The sequence below is a fragment of the Stenella coeruleoalba genome, assembly GCF_951394435.1.
Source record: "Stenella coeruleoalba genome assembly, chromosome: X".
In the NCBI taxonomy this organism is placed as follows: Eukaryota; Metazoa; Chordata; class Mammalia; order Artiodactyla; family Delphinidae; genus Stenella; species Stenella coeruleoalba.
In genome coordinates, this window is record NC_137152.1 from 4,457,107 (window position 1) to 4,477,997 (window position 20,891).

The following is a 20,891-nucleotide window of genomic DNA, read 5'->3' on the forward strand; positions in this document are numbered from 1 at the left end:
TCCTGGAGCTGAAGACTAACTGTATGTAAAACAATCAAGATGACACCGGTCAGACCACCGCAGGACCAATTTCAAGATGATGGTCAGAGCTGACTGTACCACTTCTGCATGGGGCCCCCTGCCTCCCCCTGAGCACCCCTGAAACTCCCCTTTAAGAGCTCTTGCCCACTGATCAGCAGGGGGGAGTTGGCTTTTGGACATGAGTCTGCCTTCTCCCCACGTTGCCGGTCTCCAGAGTGAAGCCGACTTTCCTTGCCCCCCAACACTTGTCTCTCGAGTATGGGCTTTGGAGCAGCAGCAAGCGGCCGGACCTGAGTTTAGTAACGTTTTGTGGAATGAGGTCCTCCAGTGTTTTCAAAATACGAGATCCGGTTGGCTCACCAGGAAATGTGCGCTCACCTTATCCGAATTAGATGACCTCTCATGATGTGTCGCCTGCCATAAAGCATATGTGCATCTCTTCCAAAAAGAGCCGACCCGGGCCCCAGAGAGATCACTAGCCCATCCCCACACTCAGCAGGTCGGGAGAAGAGGGATTCAGTGAGTTCTGGGTTCCCCAAGCCCGGGAATTAGTGCAGGCTTCCGAGCCGCCAGGCAGGCATTTGGCGATGGAGGTGGGTGGTGATAGTCTCCATTAGTGAACACTTAAGTCATGAATGGGATTCTTATTTATGGAACATTAGAGATAACTGCAGTTTTCTTTAGGATTCAGGAGCGGATTGTGTCTACTTTTAGGCAATTCAGGTGCCCTCGGGCAGAGGTTTTGCAAATGCATTCACATAATCACCTTGGAGCAACTAGATCCTGTGTACTTAGGGCCCTTCCAATCACCACTTTCTATATACTTCTTATCTTCAGGCGAGGGGTGCATATAGCCATTTGTGTATTATGCTGCTTCTGCCCAAGGCTGCAAGTATTGGATTATACAAACAGACGTCGGTCCCCAAAGGCAGGGCTGACATCCTGGAATTAGATTCTGTTCCGGGGCCACTCAGGAAAACCATGTACTAGACCTGAGACGATGGAGCTTCTAAGGAAAGGGGACCACTTCCACACCACCAGTACCATTAGCTGTCTGACTCACAGGGGAAGGAACCACCTGTGCTCTTTAGTTGTCCTACAAATTCCGCCTGTTCCATCTTTAGTTGGAGTCTGACTGCAGGCCGTTATTTCCTCATCGACAATAATACAGACTTGCCTCCTGGTGGGCTGTCAAAGTCCTACTCGGTGCATTTTCTGTCCCCACGCTGTCCCAGTTACCCTGACTTCTGGGAACAACGTGTATGTCAGGTCAGTGCTTCGTGTCTGCAAAGCGCAGAGTGAAAACAAGCTGAGTGTGCCACCTGGGTGCACATGCCTCTCGTGTCTGACAATACCAAGAGTATCAGAGAACATCTTTGTGAGCCCACACCACACAGAGATGCAAGGATGGGTGAGATGCACAGACACAGAGTCAGGGAAAGAACTGAAGGCAAGACTCAGAGGCACAACTAACCCAGGGCGATGGTTTCACCGAGTCTTCCGCAGACACTCACCAGGGCCCCAGGTCTCTTAAATGTCATTGTTGGTGGCAATCATGCAAAATAGAATGCACGACATTATATTTTTCATGATCGCCACCAACTACGACATGTAAACCCCCTCTCAGAGACGCATGCCATGGCGACGAGCATCCTTTCTTCCACCAATTTGCACGTCTTATTAGAGAGTAATTCATTACTTCTGGTTTGATCTGAGTCAACTGGTGATAACTCAGAAGGGTTTTTTCCTCTTACAGTCACTATTACCTAATTTTAGAGACAGCCTTTTCCCCATAGGCACCTGCTTAAATTAGTAAATCAAACAATGCTGCGTTACCTGTGGTTTTATTTTGCTTTTAAGATTCCTCCATTCTGCAAATGCTTTACATATGGGTAAGAAAATGCATTAGCTAATTTCCTTCCTACCCAGAGATGCGTTTCCAAGGGATTTTCCATTTCGATATTTGAACCTTCCTCTTCAAATCATAGTTTCTTTTCTAATGTTTTTCATTTTCATAGAAATCGACATGCCTTGCACCTTCATTGCATTATCGCCCAGGATGGTGTTCCCATCTTACACACAGCTCGTAGGTCGGATACGTCTTCCCATGGAACCGTAATCATTAGGTAACTTGATTGTCAAAAAAAGTTCGCTTTCATTCCTTAATGTTGCCAACCTGAGTTTTAAGTTAGTTTTCCCTCAATTTATTAACTTGGAACAAGAAATGATTAATATGTCAAATGCTTGCATCTCAGTATGGTTCCATCACTCCTTCCTGTTCCTGCCCCTACCAGCAAAGAAAAGATCCCAGCAACTTTGTAAGGAAGATGTTTTCTATGTAGCGACAAAACGGCAGCAGCATCTGTGATAAACAGACGCGGGTCTACGGCCAGGCGTCCGTATAGCTCTGCTTTCTTACCCACCGTACACGTCTCTCTTTCAAGTTAATGGGACTCTTTCTCTTTCACTCCCATCACATGGAACCGGACATGCCTGGTTCACTGTCCTCTGGGGATGTCCAGATTCTTTCTCTAGAAATCTCATCCCTCCTTTAAGGTCTCAACCAGATCCAACCACCTCCATGAATACGCACTGCCCTGCCCCCTGCTTTTCTAAAACCCTGTAACATTTATGGCGCACGCGACTAGTTGAGTCAACTCAAGGCCGTTTCACTTTTCACTGCCTTCTTCAATAACTATTTATTAATCATCTACTATGTGCCCAACAAAACGCTTGGCCCCTGGGACATGACAGTAGAAGAGACGTGCTCAGGGCCTCAGTCTTGGAGTTTTAAGAAACTTGATGCAGAAACAGACATTCAGCGGAGAAACATACAAGGCATTTATTTATTAATAGGGTGATTCCCACGTCGAGAATAGTACATCTGTACAAGACACACTATAAGAAGCTATATGGCTTCTCTGAGTGAAATTCCCAGCAGGTGCTCGAAAGAAAGAAAAGAGAAAGAAAGAAGGGAAGAACTAATGAAAGAAACAAAAGGAAAGAAAGAATAAGACACGGTCTGGGTGAACACTTCCTGTTACTGTGTACAGACTCTGGTTCCTTTTGTCTGAAACAGCACCCACCTTCCTGGGGAGTCCTGCTGTCAGAAGACCTAGCTCTGATTTTAAATATTTCAAACATTCTTTGCCACTTCGAGCACCTGCACCTTATAGCCTTCCAAGCAGGACAGGAGTGTGCAGGCTTCTGGACACCAGGTTAGAGCATCCAATCCACTAAACGCTGGGCATCCCTCACCTGCCCACCTGTGCACCTTTACTGCTGCTTTCTTCTGGAGCCTGCATGCACTCACATCCATCTTATTGCTGGGACTCGTTCCTAAGCATCTTAGAAAACATTCTACCACCGCCTCCTACACCTCGTTAAGTCAACGGAAAACTGTTATATTCCTTTTAAAACCCATGTTTTTCTCAACTTCCTCCTCTGTCCTGTGATGGGGGGCACTTCCAACAGACTCTCTATTCCGTCTCATCCCATCTCTCTCTCTGTCACGGATTCACACTGGAAGATGACGACAATGGTCCATCGCCATGTCACTGGTTAATTTTTGTACAGCTTACCTGGTTTATATGACGTCCTCTCAGTAGACAGAGCTCAGAAACGATGTGGTGGGCGCTCGAGTACCCATGCATGAATCCACCAACATGTCGTCAGAATCCGGAATAGCCTAAAACGAAATGCAACGTGAATTATGACAAGAGAACGTACAACTCCTTGCTCTGGCCTCAAATGAACATGTGGCCTTTCAACCTTGGGCTGGTGTCTAGATATAAACTGAAGCACCTCCGTGTCTCGTACTGGTAGCTGTGAGCATTGGCACAGATCACCTAGCAAAATGTATTGCGGGGCAAACTGTTTAGTTAGAGAGCTGGGGAAGAAACAAAGTATGTCTCGTGGTTGCAGAGAATGTCCCCATTTCGTGATCTGTTATTGTCATATTCGGTTTTGCTTTTTGTGCTGTGGAATGTTATTATTTTCTAAGATGCTGTGGAACTAGCGCTGAATCCAATCCAAATGATGCAACCGAAGGGGAGCAGAACGTGCCACCCCAAGATGTGAGTGTAGGGGTTCAGGATGTGCTGCCCGCAAATGTACCAGCAGGGGTTCAGGACGTACCATCCCAAAATACGCCACTTTGGTATATTGATGATTTTGAGCTACAAGCTCTTGGAAAGTAGCAAATGCAGGGAGAAGCTTTCTCTAAACCCCCCTTTATCTCCTAAAGACAGATCCTCCCAAAGGAACCCAGGTGTCATCAGTCCCCTCATGGGAGTGTCATCAACCTGGCAGACTTGACTCCCAGCACAGGACAGGAGTCTAGAGACATAGTTATGTACGCCTGCAGCATAGAGAGGAGAGATGCAGACACTGAGGTGTGGTCCACACCACACCCAGACACACTTCATCACAAACAGTCCCCCCTCCCATCCATCCTTCCAACGCCCCATCATCTCTCCTAAAACACACTGACTCTCCCCAAAGAGGCTCATGTCCCACCTCGCCTTCCCCAAAAGCTGCCTGGGGGAGCTGCCCATTTGCCCCTGCGTATCCCCCATGTGCACATGAGCCAGGCAGGAAACGAACTTCTGTGTGTTTCTCTCTCATTAAGCTGTCTTTTATTTCAGGGGTCTCAGAAAAGAACTCGGAAGGGTGGAGGGAAAATTATTTGTCCTCTGCTACGCAATCCTTCATGTAACTGTAGGCGATTATTTTTCCCTGAAACTCTTTTACACAATTTTCTCATGTTTATAGCATAATAACCTGAGAGTAAGACTTGGAACATCATTATTTCTTATTTGCCGAGAACGGAACAGTATGGTCATCAATGACTTTCTTCTCACGACTAATTTTCCTTGATACTTGAACTTATTATATACTTACTGGTCAGTTGTTTGCTTTCATTTTAATCATTGGACTCAAGCAGATTTTCTGTAGTTATTGCCAAAAGCTTGGGAAAAGTTACATTTATAAATCTTGAAGCAGACTAATGTTTTCTACACTTTGGCCACTCTGGTTTTGTTCCTAAAGCTTGTGCTTATGAGAGAAAAAGAAACAAACAAAACTAATTTATATGTAGCCTCAAATGTTTACTTATCCTACTTCATAGGCAAAGAATTAAACCTTCATTCTACAAATACTCAGTGAGCACCAACTCTGTGTTCTAAGCGCTGGGGAGGGGGCAGGACAGATAAAGTTGCTCTTAGGAAGCCTAGTCACTATAGCAGGAGCGAGCAACCAACAAACCAACAGGTACATGAACAAAATAATTTACGTTACATGTGTTTAGTGTGAGAGGGAGTGTGAAACATAGAAATGGAATGAGTCACACGGGTGAGGGGACTAAGAATGACGCTAAGTTGGCAGATAGAGAAACACTTCTGGACAAGCGGTCAGGGAAGGTTTCCCTGGAGAGAGGACACCTAAGCTGTCTTCATGAGGAGAGGCACCAGGTGGAAGCAGAGCCTGGGGAAGGCAGTCGTGTTTGTCAACAGAAGAGAAGAAAGGATGGTAAGGTCGGAGGCTACTGAGCCAGGGAGGTAGAAAGGCAGCCGGCTCAAGAGGTGGGCAGGGTAGGGGGGGCCACGCGGAGCCCTGGGGTCTTGAGAACGAGTTTGCCTTGTGTACGGGGTGGAATGAGAGGCTGCTGGAGGGGTCGCCCAGATCACTCAGTCTGCAGTGTGAGCACATTGTGGCAGGGAAAGCACAGCTGGAAGCGAGACACAGATGAGCCCAGCAAGGCTGAGCGATGAAGGATGTAGTTTTATCTCCATGTCACCCTACCTGTTCTTCTCGTCTGCATCGCTGCTGTGAAGGACCACCCCCTAGAGAAAGGGCCACTTGCAGCTTACATGCTCACTTGGACCGTGGCCAGGCTGGACCGCAGAGATTGTTAGGAGTAATATCAGACTAATTAGCGGAGAATGACGGACTTGGGAAGCCTTAAACCCCAGACACATCAGTACTGGTTAGAAAGAAAGCAAAATTGGCCGGACCTTAAAAATACTGTTGGATACCATGTGACCCCAGTGTGTAGGTAGCTTCTCTCCTTCCCCTGACCTACTTGTATCTACTGCACTCGCTGTTAGCATCCCTACCGTCCACCGCCTCACCAGGAACTTGGGGGCGTGACCAGCATCGAAAGAAAAAAGTATGAAATATGAGGTTCTGAGTCCCAGCAGGGAAGAACCTAGCTGCTAGAGGTTCTACAGAAGCTGTGGCTTAAAGGGCATATTTATATTCATATAGGATTCACATCATTGTATTTCTCCCTGTTCTTCAGCTGGAGTCCTTTGTTAAGAACGGTGAAGGACCTCAGATGTTAGTGTGGTTCCATTCCAACTAGCCAGCCTACCAGAGCTTCACAGATGATGGCAGAAGACAAGAGACTCCTGGGTCAGAGGCAAAAGATTGTCTGTTCTCACAGTGACAGCAGGAAGCAGAGTAGCAGCGTTCGTGCTGGTCCCCACAGGAAACATGAAGAGGGCTGGGTGATGCCTGCACACACAGTGGATTGTGTGACGGGAGAGGGACCCTGTGCTTAGGGAATGTGATAATAGGCCAGAACACTGATAATAGGCCATACACCTGTCTGACTGTAACAACAGAGGAAGACATTGTCTTTATTAAATGGGGATTGTAATAAGCAATAAATAAAGCAAACCTGACATTTGCTTTAGAGGAAGACCCTGTCTATCTTCCAAAGCTGTTAGCTATACTAACATCTGAGCAGGACCCTGTGGGGCTCCTGGGCACAAAACCCTTTTCCTGTCCCCCATTTCTTATTTTCAGGATAAAGGTTTCAGCCTCCTAGATCTCCCTGAGTTCCAAAGGGCAGATTCAAACAGTTACTAATCAGGGGAGGGAGGGGATGCAGAAACAAGAGAGGAGCAGTCAAGACACAACAGCACAGCCTTGGGACAGGTCCTGGTTCCTCCTCAAGGAATATACATAACAATATCTTTGAGTTCTTCTGCAAGAACTAAAGCTCCCACCCAGGTGGAGGATGGCAACTTTAGGTTGAGAACAAGATTCCTGGAACACTGCCCTGTTACCTCACCACCAACCAATCAGAGGAAGGTCACATGCCCTGCAGCCCTCACCCCAAATTTTGCAGATAAAAACTTTTCCCCCAAAACCATCATGGAGTTGGGGGTTTTGAGCACGAGCTACCCGTTCTCCTTGCTTGGCCCTGCAATAAACCTTTCTCTGCTCCAAACTGCAACATTTGGTTTGCTTGGCCTCACTGGCACACAAACTTGTGTTTGGTAACACATCCTTGAAAAGATAGCTCAGAATAAAGGCCGTCAGTACCTCTGCTTGCAGTTGATGCAGAAATGCAAGAGATCCCAGATGAATTGTCTCCCCACACCTTTTTAATGTGACTTATTGAATAAGAAAATTATGTAAAGGTATAATAGAGCCTAGAATATGTCAAAAACTGAGACATAATGACTCTTCAGTCCCCATGAAAAATGGGGTGAGAAACTCCCCATGGGTCGGTCTCCTTCCTCAACATTAGAGCTTTACTATTCCCAACAGCAGGTTTCACTGCTGCTTTAGAGCTTTCCAGTACGATCCTAAAAGAAAATTGATGTTCAGACATCTTAGGAACTTTCAACAGTGAGTCGTCTTGACCACCTGAATTATGAAGTTAATTGCTACTATAACCTCTCTGAAAAGAAGTGAAGCTCAGTGATTCAACATCATTAGCAATCCCAAGTCAATGTCTTATTCATTGTGTGAGTGCCAGCTTTGTAGACCGTAAGAAGCCCTGAATGGCAGGCTATTATTGTCTATCAACTGTGACACTTTTTATATCATTAGAGATGCCTAAGGGATGGAAATTGATGGTAGTTTGCTTTAATTAGGTTCAGAGAGCGTGTCTGTGCGCATGCACGTATGTGTGTTGATGAGCAGTAATTTTCAGCGAGTCCCTTTGTTATGACTGATATTTTGGACTAAAGTTATTACTTAAGAGCGATCAAGTTATGGATGGAAAAGAACGAATAAAAAGAAAGATCCAAAGTTTCCTGGACAAAATGGTAAAACACACTCAAGTGCTTCCTCCACCAAATTGTTTTTAATTTTTCTACCCAGGTAGTTCCCACCAATCTATTAGCTCAACTCTCCTACTTCGGGCATACAGAATTGAGTAAAGAATTCACTTCAAAACACGTTATATTTTGTAGTTTACATCTGGCAGAATCACTGGAGCACCCAAGTCTTTCTAGATTCTGTACTGATATGTGTATGTTTGTAATCAAAGACCAAATAAGACAGAGAGAGAGAGAGAGAGAGAGAGACAGAGAGAGACAGAGACAGAGATAGAGAGAGAGAGAAATTAAAGAGGACAGGAAGCCATATCACTCAATCATTCCAAAGTTATTCACCTCATCTGAGCTTTCTGGAACAAAGCAGAGATCTTATAAATGGGTGAGATGTGACTAGTGTAAAGGATGTATTCCTCCAGATTGTTGCAAATGTCCACCGTGTAGCTCTGTCAGGTACATAGCAGATGGTATAATCTCTGGTGCTTTTGAGAGAAACAATTTGAACTCTGTTGGTTTAGGGAAATAATTTTCAACCTAAATGAGGAATTAACTATGGAGGAGGAAAAAAATTAAATTGTTGAAATGTTAAAAGAATTTTGCTAAAAATAAAGGAAACAGAACTTGATAAATTAAGAGACTGCAGTTAGAGTCTCCCTAAAGGTTATCTGAGTGACCACCTTCTTCATGGTGGTCATCATACACAATAAATTGCACATTATTGGTGATGAGACCAAATTATAAAAGGAATTCACTAGACTGTATGCAACTGAAAATTTGATTAAAACTCATCTGTCTTTGGCTCCTGAGTGAGAACTCAAAGTGTCAGTTCTTCAAGCGGCTGTTAGCTGCTCTACACAGCCCGCAATGATCTCTGCCCCTGCTTTTCACACCCTTATATACATCTTCCCTGCACTGTTTCACGGTGGGCTTGTTTGACCAATAGGACACTACTGTTCACACAGTGATGGTGCCTGATTCCCAAGGTCATAAAGTGCATTATGGTTTCTGTCTTGCTCTCTGTCTTGGTTCACTCATGCTGAAGAAAGCCAGCAGCTGCTATGTAAGGACACTCAGGCAGCCCCATGGGGAAGGCAGCATGTCAAGGATCTGAAACCTTCTCCTAGCAGACAGTAAGGAACTGTGACCTCCAGCCAACAGCCGTGCAAATCAGTGTATTCCCAGCTGACATCATCAGATACCCTGATCTAGAAATACCGAGCTCAGCCACTCCAAGGTTACCGAGCCACAGAGACCGTGAGAAAATGAACACGTGTGACTGTAAGCCACTCCACTTTGCGTTGCTTTGTGACACTGCGGTAGATAACTCAGTGACATAATCACCAACACCATCCTCTACGTTAGGAACAAGATAAAAATATTGAGACTGAAAAAAAAAAAAATATTGAGACTGAAACCAAGCAGGACCCTTTGGGGCCTTCTTGGGGACAGACGACCCCTTGTGTCTCCAAACCCTTGTTTGTAGAAAAGCTTTAGTCTCTGAGGCCTTCTCTGAGTTCCAAAGAGCAAATTTAATCAGAGAAGTGAGAAAATGAAGAAGCAAAGGAAAACAGTCAAGCTAGAGAAAATAATAGTTTAGCCACTAAACAAAGTCAAGGACCTTTAGTTCTTCCTCAGGGTTACAGATCATATTCTGAGCCCCGTCCTTTGAGCTGTTTTGCAGATACTGAAAGCCCCACCAGGTGGAAGAAGTTACCTGCGTGCTGCCCACCAGGACACAGACCCCAGACCAGCTGGAACCCAAAGGTTGATGATGCTGACTCCCGATGACCTCACCACCAACCAATCAGAAGAGTGCCCACCAGCTGATCACACAGCCCGCAACCCCCCTCCCTCACCCTGCCTTTAAAAACCTTTTCCTGAAAGCCATCAGGAGAGCTTGGGCCTTTTAAACACCAACTACCTGACTCCTTGGCTGGCGCCTGCAATAAACACGGCACTTGCCTTCACCACGACCTGGTGTCAGGAGATTGGCTTTACTGCACGCGGGCGAGCGGACACAAGTCTGGTTCAGTAACGAGACGATGGCTTAGATGAGAAGTATTCAGTACTTCACACATTAGTTGACGTTGGTGGTCAGTGAAACTGGTGTCAATGACATTGACAGTGAGACTACTGTACTCGTCATGTGTGCACAATTCATCAGTTGGTGTAACCCCACGCTTGCAGATATTAGAGCCAATGTATTACAATGCAGAATCTTTCCAAATGGCAGTAACAGTGGATACTTTATTTTTTCATTATTCTCACATGTCCACATTCACACTTGAGAAAAAGATAATCAAATTTTGTCTGAATTAGACAAGCTGATTCTAAGATTCACAGGAGGGGGGTGGGGAAACATGCAAAAAAGCCAGTAAGATTCAGGAAAAGAAAGTTAATTAAGGGGGAAAATGAAATGGAAGATATGAAAATCATATTTTATGATTTTCCTCGCAGATATGAAATCATATTTTAAAGCAATAGTTATTAAACAGTTTGTTTCTGGCCCATGGGATACGACAAGAATATTTATTGCATGATTATTCATAGCAATACAAGTTTGAAAGTAATTTAAAATGTCCATCAATAGAATAATGGTGAAGAAAATTATGGTATACCCATTCAATAAAATGCCATGCAAGCATTTAAAAAATAAAGCATGTCAGTATGATTATGGAGCAATCTCCAAGTGACCAGTTTATGTGGCTAAAATAAGATGTAAAACAGATGACCCGGAGACGTGCTATGTGGTTAACTGTAAAACTTTACTCTTGTTCCTATAACAGATTTTCAGTTCACCATGATGATTCTTTACTATGACATTTCATTCTTATTTACCTAAGGGACTTAGAGGAAGTGTAGACTCATGAGGTGATAGTTTTAGTGGTTCAAATAGACCTAAGTCTTTTAGAAAAAATTCATAACACACTTGGCTGAACTTGCAAAATAAATAAGGTATTTTAAGATCAATGACCTCTTGATATTCAAGACACCGTTGAAGATTTTTTAAGGTCTTTATTTCTTTATGTTCAAACACATTACTAAACCAAAAGATGAATAATACATTTTGCTATCAAAGAAGCCTTGGAATAAACAGGGTAAGACGCTATGTATTTCATTTCTCAAAATGTCTTGGGAAGACAGAAATAGAAATTGAACATATGTTGATTTTTTAAAAAATCGTTATTTTTATTCCATCAAAGATTTTTAAGAATTGGGCTTTAAAACTATGATCCACAAATTATTTATAGTCCATTCATTAATATGATTTTAGGAATAACTATTTCTTAATTAGTTTCTCAAGAAAGATGAAATGGATACCTATTTGAAGAGTGCTATACAGAAGACTAGGGGTTTTTTGGGGGTTTTTTGGGGTTTTTTTTGGTAAAGTCTCTGAAATCCTAACAGAGGGGAGCTACTTAATTAAAAAGTTGCTCCACTGAAAAACTGGAATTCAGTAAGAGGTAGTATATTCTATACATACTGCAGATGCAAAAACACGTCTGGCATCTGTAACAGCCAGACAGTTGATTAAACTCTCTTCTCCCTGATTCTAGTCTAAGTCAGAACTTCGAAACAATCCTCCCCACTCTGCCTCTCAAAGGGTTAAATGACAAACTTCCATTTATTAGATTTCCCGATGCTAGCAAATCATGGTAAATCTGTATTCCCTACTATTTTTATCTAATGGGAGAAAAGTCTTAATCCTCATTAGAGGAAAAATAAAAGAAAACAGCCACCATAACTAACAGTCCCTAACATTAGCTCTTTCAGGTAAATTTGGTTAATATATGTAAAAACTGGCTCTGAGCCGTAATTAGAAACAGAAAGTATTTGTTTGTCGGCCTCTCCCCTACAAACTTTAAAAAGTTTCCTTCTTTTCTCCTCTGAAATGTTTCCGCTCTCAATGGGAGTGCTGTTTCCTACCACTTCAACTTGATTTTCCACTATTAGGTGAAGGATGCTCAGACAGCATCACATGAATTTCGGTGGCACTAAATTCTACCTAATTCAGCAAGCAGGCCTCTGCTAATGAGGCCGCACATGACAGTGACGGCAAGCCCGCCTCTAAGTGTGGCTGATCGATGCTCATCGCTCAGGCGGCTCTGGTGGTCAATTACGCGGGCTTCTGAGCAAGGCCCTGGGTTCCTTTCCATTAACGACCCAGACCTGCCTAAAGTCACAAGGCGCGCTTGCCCTGGCATCTCTCCCTCTGTGCCCTGTCGGTCTTTGCCAGGAACCCCCGTGGGGCGTGGCAGGGGAAGCATGCTCCCGGCAGCCACTTCCACATGGCCCCTGCCTTCCGGCTGGGAGCTGACGGAGGGGGAGGTCGAGAGGCAGACAGAGCCAGCGCAGACCTGCTGTTTGACCCCAGGACGCGAGCCTTGTTTGCTGAGGCCCCAGGGAATGAGTACAAGGAGCTGAATTTCACATAATCCCTCTCTGCACTTGCTGAGAAAGGAAAGTGTGTGAGATGCCCACACGATGTCCTTTCCTTCCTGGCCACCGTCCTCCACAAAAAGCCCTACACGCACACTGCCTTTGGGCCCAGATACCACCTAGGCCAAGGGCTTCAAAAGTCAGCCCTCTGTTACGTGGTCGAAACTGGTGTCTCCCAGAAGACTGTCACGATGTCCCAGCCCACACTCCTCTACGGGAACCAATGCAAAGAAACGTCGTCATTAACCAAAGGAAATATGTTGCTGCCCTCACAGATACAGAAGTAATTACTGCTGGTCGGGACAAGGCGGGGTCTTGGGAAGGACGGGGTGGGGGGGGAAGAAGGAAAAAAAGGACATGCTGATGGGTGGGAAGTGTCATTGTTTATTTAAGTTGTTTATTTACTTTGCCAAGAAAGAAGAGAGATGTGGTGGCCCGTCCAGTGCCTTGCGCATTATGACAGGCGACTTTCTCCATAAGAACTAATTCATTCTCTTCTGGGCATTGGCATCCTGAGTCCCCCCAGAGGGTCTCTTTTCGACAACAGAAGACACCCTGGTCTGAATCACCTCCTGCTGTAGCTTGGCGTGCGCCTCTTCGTAAGTAATTTCAAATACGCAGAAGCTCTTTTCTGCGGCCGCAATTAATTACACCCGTTAGTAGCTGGTGCTGTGTGTTTCCTGGTGGTGATCTGATTTCAAAGTGAGGGGAAAGCAGCGATTTGGTGGCCACTGGGGAGAGGGCATGGCATAAGAAGGAAAAAGACATGGGAGCAAGTGGAGCGTGCTAAGTTGGGGTGAGGGCAACACTGGGTGGCACGGATGCGCTACTTCCTTGTCCTCAGACTCTGACGACGAACAGATCAGGAACGAGCGGCTCAAGCAGGACTGTCCGCAGGCGTGTTTGCGTATGTTTACTTCCCTGGTAGTACTGCGCTCGACAAGCACAGCCATTGGTCTGTGCTTCACGTCTTCCCTTTACTATACAAAAGCCCTCCGGCCCCCACTGTGATCACAGGACGGAGGCCAACGACGGTACACGCTGTACAGGCAGAGACTGCGCCTCAGAGAGCGCGAGCGGATACACCACCCTCCTCCAGCCTCCGAGCTGACGTGAGACACTCCAGCCTCACGGCACCTGACTTCCCTCCTGTGTAAAAGGGGCCTCAGAATGCCAGCTGGACAAAGGACTATGCTCCCCACTTCACTCGTGGGGAAACCGAGACTGGAGGAGGGGACAGGCGGCGAGACATCTGTTATGTCCTCTTGCAGGGGGGATCCTTACAGAAACGAAGTGGAAAATGGAGGCAAAGACGAAACAAAGATGAAACGCATTTTTCGGTTTTTAGGCAAAAAGGACAGCACGCCGCCCACCTCATCATCCCTTCACGTCAGCCAAGGGGAGCATGGGAAGAAAGGCAGGTGAGGGACCACAGGAGGACAAAGTGGTGGCCCTCTTTGGAAGACTGCCTTAGGGGAATCCAACCTCATGCCGAATTTCTCTCTTAGCAACAGGATAATTCCTAAAATTCTGATACAAGATTTACATTTGTCCGAGTTTGACGCATGTCTTCACTGGCCAAGGAGACGGTACGATCCTGGTTTACGCTGCTGAGGGATTTACATGCTAGGAGATAAGAGAAATAGGCTGGGGCGTCTGAGATCCATAGATGAACAGTCTCCACCGATCAATCGACCAGATAATTGCACAACCCTTCACACCTCCTCGCGGAGCCATGGCTTAGAGGGAGACAAGACTGACTTTCTTTTGGGCCATCTTAATGATATCTGCGAGAATTAATGCGGGGGAATGCGTTCATTATTTCAATATTGTAATTCGTATTTCTTCATTGATTATTTTGATGTGAGAGATTTGTCTGAAACGACGTGATCCCAAAGGCTCCAGAATTAATGACACCCAGAGGAGTGTCAAGAACGCTGTGAGCTGCAGGAAATGGTCACATGCACACATCAGGGAGGCTGCACACACGTGTGTATACAGACCACGGCTGGTAATCAGGGCAAATTCAGACAATCTGATGCTTCCTCACAGTATGGGGGCCCTTTTCGCTTGGAGTTTATCCATCTGACTGAAGTTCTCTCCCCGCTGGAAGGCTCCAGGGAAGGGAGAGCAAATCTGGAATCGGCAGACATGGTTGTGTGCTGTGTTTTTCGTTGAGGTCTTAGAAAAGACATTTAACTTCACAGCGGCTGAATTTTCCCACCTTTCAAGACGGGATCATTGTTTCCGTCTGTCTAACCTCATGGTGTCTGTTAAATGGGGAAAAAACGGTGCCCGGATAAGTCTTTAGTATGTGGGGCTGTCCTGGGCATTGTGGGATGTTTGTTTTATTTTATTTTTCATTCTGTTTTACCTGGGTAAACATGCACAGGCATCTTTTTATTTAGTTGGTGTACTGTTGCTGTACAATATTACGTAAGTTACAAGTGTACCATATAGCGATTCACAATTTTTAAAGATTATACTCCATTTATAGTTATTATAGAACATTGGCTACATTCCCCTTGTTGTACAATATGTCCTTGTAGCTCATTTATTTTATACATAATATCCAGTTTGTACCTCTTAATCTCCTACCCCTATGTTGCCCCTCCTCCCCTGCCCACCGGTAACGACTACTTTGTTCTGTGTATCTACGAGTCTGTTTCTTTATGATATTCACTAGTTCGTTGTATTTTTTAGATTCCATAAATGCCCTCTGGGGGATAAAACTGTCCCCAGTTGAGAACCACTGCTTTAATTCAACCAGCGTTTCCTGTGCATTTACCACGCGGAACAGGCAGAGCGGAAGCAAAAGCGGATTTTCTTCCTGCCCTCACTGTGCAACGAGGTGCTGGGGAGAGAGAGGCATGACCCTGAATCATCACCACAGTTTTTGTGGTTCTTTTCTCGAATGTGTGTCTCCCTCCCCAAGCTTCCAGCAGCCACACCCTCTTCCCCGAACTGGGGGCATCTCGAGAGTCACCTAGGCAGGAATTTACGGTAGATTTCAGGTCGGGAGGGGAGCAGCGAGAGAGAGAAACACGTGCAGGCTGAAGCCCAGGTAGCATGAGTCCTGGATCTATGCGTGTGTGGTCAGGCTGGAGCAATGGCCAGGGAGAAGGGAGAGGCCCAAGAATCCAGTGCGGGCGGGGGTGGGGGCGGGGTGGGGCGGGGCCGGGGGTGGGGTGGGGCGGGGCCTTCTTCAGGCTGAAATTCCCCTGAGGCATCTAAGTGGATTATGCTGATTAGGCAGGAGAGTGTACAGTCTTGGGAGTTCTCCGGAGAGACGGGCTGGGACACACGGACATAGGATTCTGTTGGGAGGCAAAGGGTATGAGGACGCGCTCCACAAACCAGGAGACACAGCGCCGGGCTCTGAGAACGCCGAGAGTTACTGGCCACGAGGACGACGACCACCAGGCGATGAAGGGTGAGATGGAGCCGCTGGAAAGGTGGCCCATGGCAGGTTTCCGTATTTGTTTTTTTCTTGAACAGCCTAGATCATCTTTGTATAGCTATGCTCAAGTGCTGTTTTCACTCAAGAATCCCTAAAGGACATTGTCATTGTGTGTGTTTGTTTCTGGTTTGCTTTCACGTGTTTTGCTGTCCATCTAATTCCTCAGAGAGGTCATTCCATCAATGGTTAACGGTGTGCGGGCAGAATAACCCTTAGGACCCAGCTCCGTGACCCCTACGTTGGCGCTCTGTGCCTGCTTTCTTAGGTGTGGGGTAATTGCAACATAATAAGACCATGCATGGATGCCACTGTCTTACTCTTTTCCCTGATAATCAAAGCACCCACCTCAATGACATGGCTCACTGAATTACCTGTAAGTCAAAATTTAGTTTTCAGTGTCTCACCATCGGTGCTGTGTCTGAGTTTCTCACTTGCATTTGCAAGAGAAATTGTGTCCCTGTTTCTGTGGATTTTGAAATTGAAAGAAGAGGATTTGGGGCATAGTGGATTTTTTTTTTTTTTTTTTAATGCTGGGATAAAGCATTTTATTCAGGCTACGTTGAGAGATTCCTCACCTGGCTCTCTGAGAGGTATTTCTTTTTGTGGCTGTGTTCCAATAAAACTTTATTTACAAGACGGGACTATGGTGGATTTGGCACATGGGCAGTAGTTTGCTGGGCCCTGGTCCAGGTGAGTGGTTGTCAGACATTATCACGCATGGGAGTCATTCAGGGGACTTGTGGAAACCCTCCCTGCTGGCCCCCCGCCAGAGGCTCTGATTCAGCAGGCTGGGGGTCGGGTGGAATAACGTGTGTTTCTAACAACCTCCCAGGAGATGCTGATGCTGCTGGACCCAGGACCCCACTTGGGAACGAGCCACATTTACAGAGGCGGATAGTAAGACCAGATAGAAGGAAAAACCGCATATGCAGTCACACAGCTGGTGAAGGGCAACGCTCGGAACCTGGCTGTCCTGGCTCCCGGCATTGCTACATGGGGGTTTTTAGTGTGTGGATACAGGTAGCGAAGGTGTGGTGGGTAAGGGCTTGTTTTGGGGGCAGACATGTGACATCTCCCTCCAGGACGACAAGCACACGGGAGCCCCACCCTGGAGGAATGGCGGCGGCCGGCTCGAAGGTCAGAGGGGACTCCCCGGGGCACGCCATCGCAGGACGGTGCTCAGCATCTGTCCTCATCTCTATGCAAGAGGACAGATTACTCCAAGCGATCCCCCGATGGGCTGGAGTTTCCTATCGCCGTATGCAGATAGATGGAAATATATGCGTCTCTATTATAGATGCCGGGAAGCATTTGTTCGCCACGAGAGACAAGTAAAAGTGACTAAACTGGAGTATGGAAAAACATGTTCATGGAGCGTATTAGCCAAAAAGATGGTACCCGTTACATTTACAAAAAGGATATCTGGTTAAAAAAAGAAAAAAAAAGACAAGACAAAAGACGGACATCCCGTAAATGAGGAGCAGAGTCTAGCAGAGGTGTTTTTAGAGGCAGGATGATCTGTCCCTGACATCCCCTCACTTATTAGCACTGTGACCATGGATCTGGGTCCCAGCCCCCTCATGTTGCAAAGATGAAGAGTTCTACCTTAGCAGGCTTTATAAGCATTAAATGGATAATATGTATCAGGGTATCTAACAGTATATGGCAAGCATGTGATTCATGCCCAGGGGAGTCTAGGCTTTCATCAGAAAATGTTTCAACTATTCATGTTTCTACTCTCACGTCTGAAGAATAGAGGGGGATACCCCCACGTGCTATAAAATATTGTTCACACCTTGGCAAAACTTTAGGCATCGTCTCTATTAGAGAACCTATAAAAAGCTCATAAACATGAAACTGGAGCCTGCAGGAGTGTATATTTTATTCTGTGCTTTTGATGTGTGCCTGCAGGAAATGACCCTTTATATGCAGAAGGCGGCACCACATTTATGCTCTGATTCTGATGCCTGGATGGGGGAAACAGAGCTACCGTTGGCCTGACGTAATTCCTTCCCCGTTCCCCTTCTCTTTCATCCAAAATTGTCAAAAAAGGGAGCATTATAGTAACTACTGTGGGATCCAAGCAGGTTTATGTTCATTATTTTAGTTCGGCATTGACGATGGTTCTCCTGGCTGATAGAAATTGGTCCAGTTAAAGTCATTGAAAACATGCATGGAAACTTTTGTACCCTCGGGATAAACTTACAATTTAAATAGTGCACTGAGTCTGCAAGCATGTTTGAAGTGCCTTGTAGTTTTCAGTGCTCAAGTCCAAGGTCACGAAGATGAACAAGAAAAATTCCCTATCCCCGAAGAGAATCTGGCTGTGGAGCTATACCTGGAAACAAATCACAGCAAAGCAGGGTGAAAAGAACTATCCTCCCCAGAGGCGGCCGCATGAGAACAACTCCTCGGCGGTTGAGTGGACAGTCACCTGCTGGACATGTGTGTTTGGCATTAGGGACGTGAAGAGACTTGAGACTAGAAGCTGTGTGCATGACCCCATAACCTGTGGCCAAGCCGGACGCAACAGTGGCCACTGCGCCTTCCCCATTCCCAGGCTGGACTCCCCTTTGAACCAGGGTGTTGGCCCATTTGCCTGACGCCACTGTGAAACGTCTCTTCCGGCAAAACTATGAACCCCTGTCTCTTACTCTCTCACCAGGTCAAATCATCACGTTTTGATTCTGAAAACTATGAGTTTAGCCTACGTATGGTTGAGATAACGTTTGCGTGGATGCAGCTCTTATTTCTCTCCACATCTTTAACATTTGGGGAAGAGCAGCTGACCCACGTAAGCAGAGACGCGTTGGACCTGAAAACAGGGAGCTTCCCCTACCGGAACCATCCTGTGTGTCATTTTCCAGTGTCAACACTTCCGGCTCAGGTACGCGAGGAGGAAGAAGCTGTAAGTCAGAGGGTCCATCCGCACCCTCAGCGTGAACGTGAACGGAGCGCGGCCAGGCGCCCCTGAGCTGCCCTGACTGACTACAGTCAGAAGTGAAACACAGGAAGGGGCTCCAGGAAAAGAGGTCCTGGGGAGAGAGCGTGGGAGGGGGACAGCGGTGACCAACAGAACGTGAGGAAATGACATGGAGATGTTCCCGCGGTGGGCACCGTGCCAGGAGACAGCACCACGGTGGCCCTGTGACTTCCTGGGGCTTATCCGGGAGAAGGATTTGCAGCTCCGGGTGAGCACCACGGCTGCAAATGATGGTGAGAAAGGCGTGCACAGACTTTAATCTCCCATCCTGAGACTCAAAGCACACGGAGGGGGAGGCGGCGCGGAGACACACCATGCAGGGCTGTGGATGATGTCACACGTGTCACTTTGAACAGCTCATCTTGCCAAGCTGACGCCTCGGAGTTTTGACAATTCTGTCAAACCCTTCGAGTCTTAAGTGAAAGTCCCCATAATCCCTTCTTTAAAACAAGAGGAACTGCATTCTTCCACCAGCATGCAAATGACCTTCCCCAAGACATCCATTTGAAAGTTCTGGGGCAGCAGGCTTGGGCACTGGGGGTGGGGGTGAACACAGAGCTTAAGAATGATCCCTTCATTGGGAATATTTAGAGTGATGTCCCTTGAAGGCATGATTTTAATGGAATGTTTTATGCCTTTCTGTACGTGTGGGAACCACGCAAGGATGAGAGGACTTGCAGTCTGCACGGCAATCAACAACTATAGCCCATACTTTTGTACTTTATCAGGGCACCAAGCGACTTCGGATTTCAAAGAGAGCTCAATCGAGGCACAAATTGCAAACTGTGCAAAACAGGAGGTTAAAGGCGCTGACTCTGCAAGTGGGGAGATGGTTAGTAAAGCGGTTGGAATGGCGAACCCGAGCACCAGGAGAGGAAAAATGAGGAGTTGCCGGGCTGCCACCTGCTAAACAAGAGGATGTGTCACCCATGCCTGCCGCTGGAATTTCTCCCCAGGCAGAGGCTCTTGGTGCTGCAGCCAGGAGTCAGTGCTGTGCCTCTGAGGTGGGAGAGCCAACTTCAGGACACAAGAGACCTCCCAGCTCCACATAATATCAAACGGCGAAAATCTCCCAGAGATCTCCATCTCAACACCAGCACCCAGCTTCACTCAACGACCAGCAAGCTACAGTGCTGGACACCCTATGCCAAACAACTAGCAAGACAGGAACACAACCCCACCCATTAGCAGAGAGGCTGCCTAAAATCATAATAAGTCCACAGACACCCAAAAACAAACCACCAGACGTGGACCTGCCCACCAGAAAGACAAGATCCAGCCTCATCCACCACAACACAGGCACTAGTCCCCTCCACCAGGAAGCCTATACAACCCACTGAACCAACTTTAGCCACTGGGGACAGACACCAAAAACAACGGGAACTACGAACCTGCAGCCTGCAAAAAGGAGACCCCAAACACAGTAAGATAAGCAAAATGAGAAGACAGAAAAACACACAGCACATGAAGGAGCAAGGTAAAAACCCACCAGACCTAACAAATGAAGAGGAAGTAGGCAGTCTACCTGAAAAAGAATTCAGAATAATGATAGTAAAGATGATCCAAAATCTTGGAAATAGAATAGACAAAATGCAAGAAACATTTAACAAGGACCTAGAAGAACTAAAGAGGAAACAAGCAACGATGAACAACACAATAAATGAAATTAAAAGTACTCTAGATGGGATCAATAGCAGAATAACTGAGGCAGAAGAACAGATAAGTGATCTGGAAGATAAAATAGTGGAAATAACTACTGCAGAGCACAATAAAGAAAAAAGAATGAAAAGAACAGTCTCAAAGGACAGTCTCAGAGACTTCTGGGACAACATTAAATGCACCAACATTCAAATTATAGGGGTCCCAGAAGAAGAAGAGAAGAAGAAAGGGACTGAGAAAATATTTGAAGAGATTA

At 46.2% G+C, this 20,891-nt stretch overlaps 1 protein-coding gene across 6 annotated transcripts in view; it reads right to left on the reverse strand.

Moving 5' to 3' along the window:
- Window positions 1–20,891, reverse strand: part of NLGN4X (neuroligin 4 X-linked) — a 921,956-nt gene that overhangs the window by 771,582 nt on the left and 129,483 nt on the right. For all 6 annotated transcript variants that reach the window (XM_079910741.1, XM_079910740.1, XM_079910739.1 and 3 more), the window contains exon 2: window positions 3,603–3,709. The gene's annotated coding sequence lies outside the window, so the exon portion shown is untranslated. The remainder of the gene's footprint in view (window positions 1–3,602; window positions 3,710–20,891) is intronic.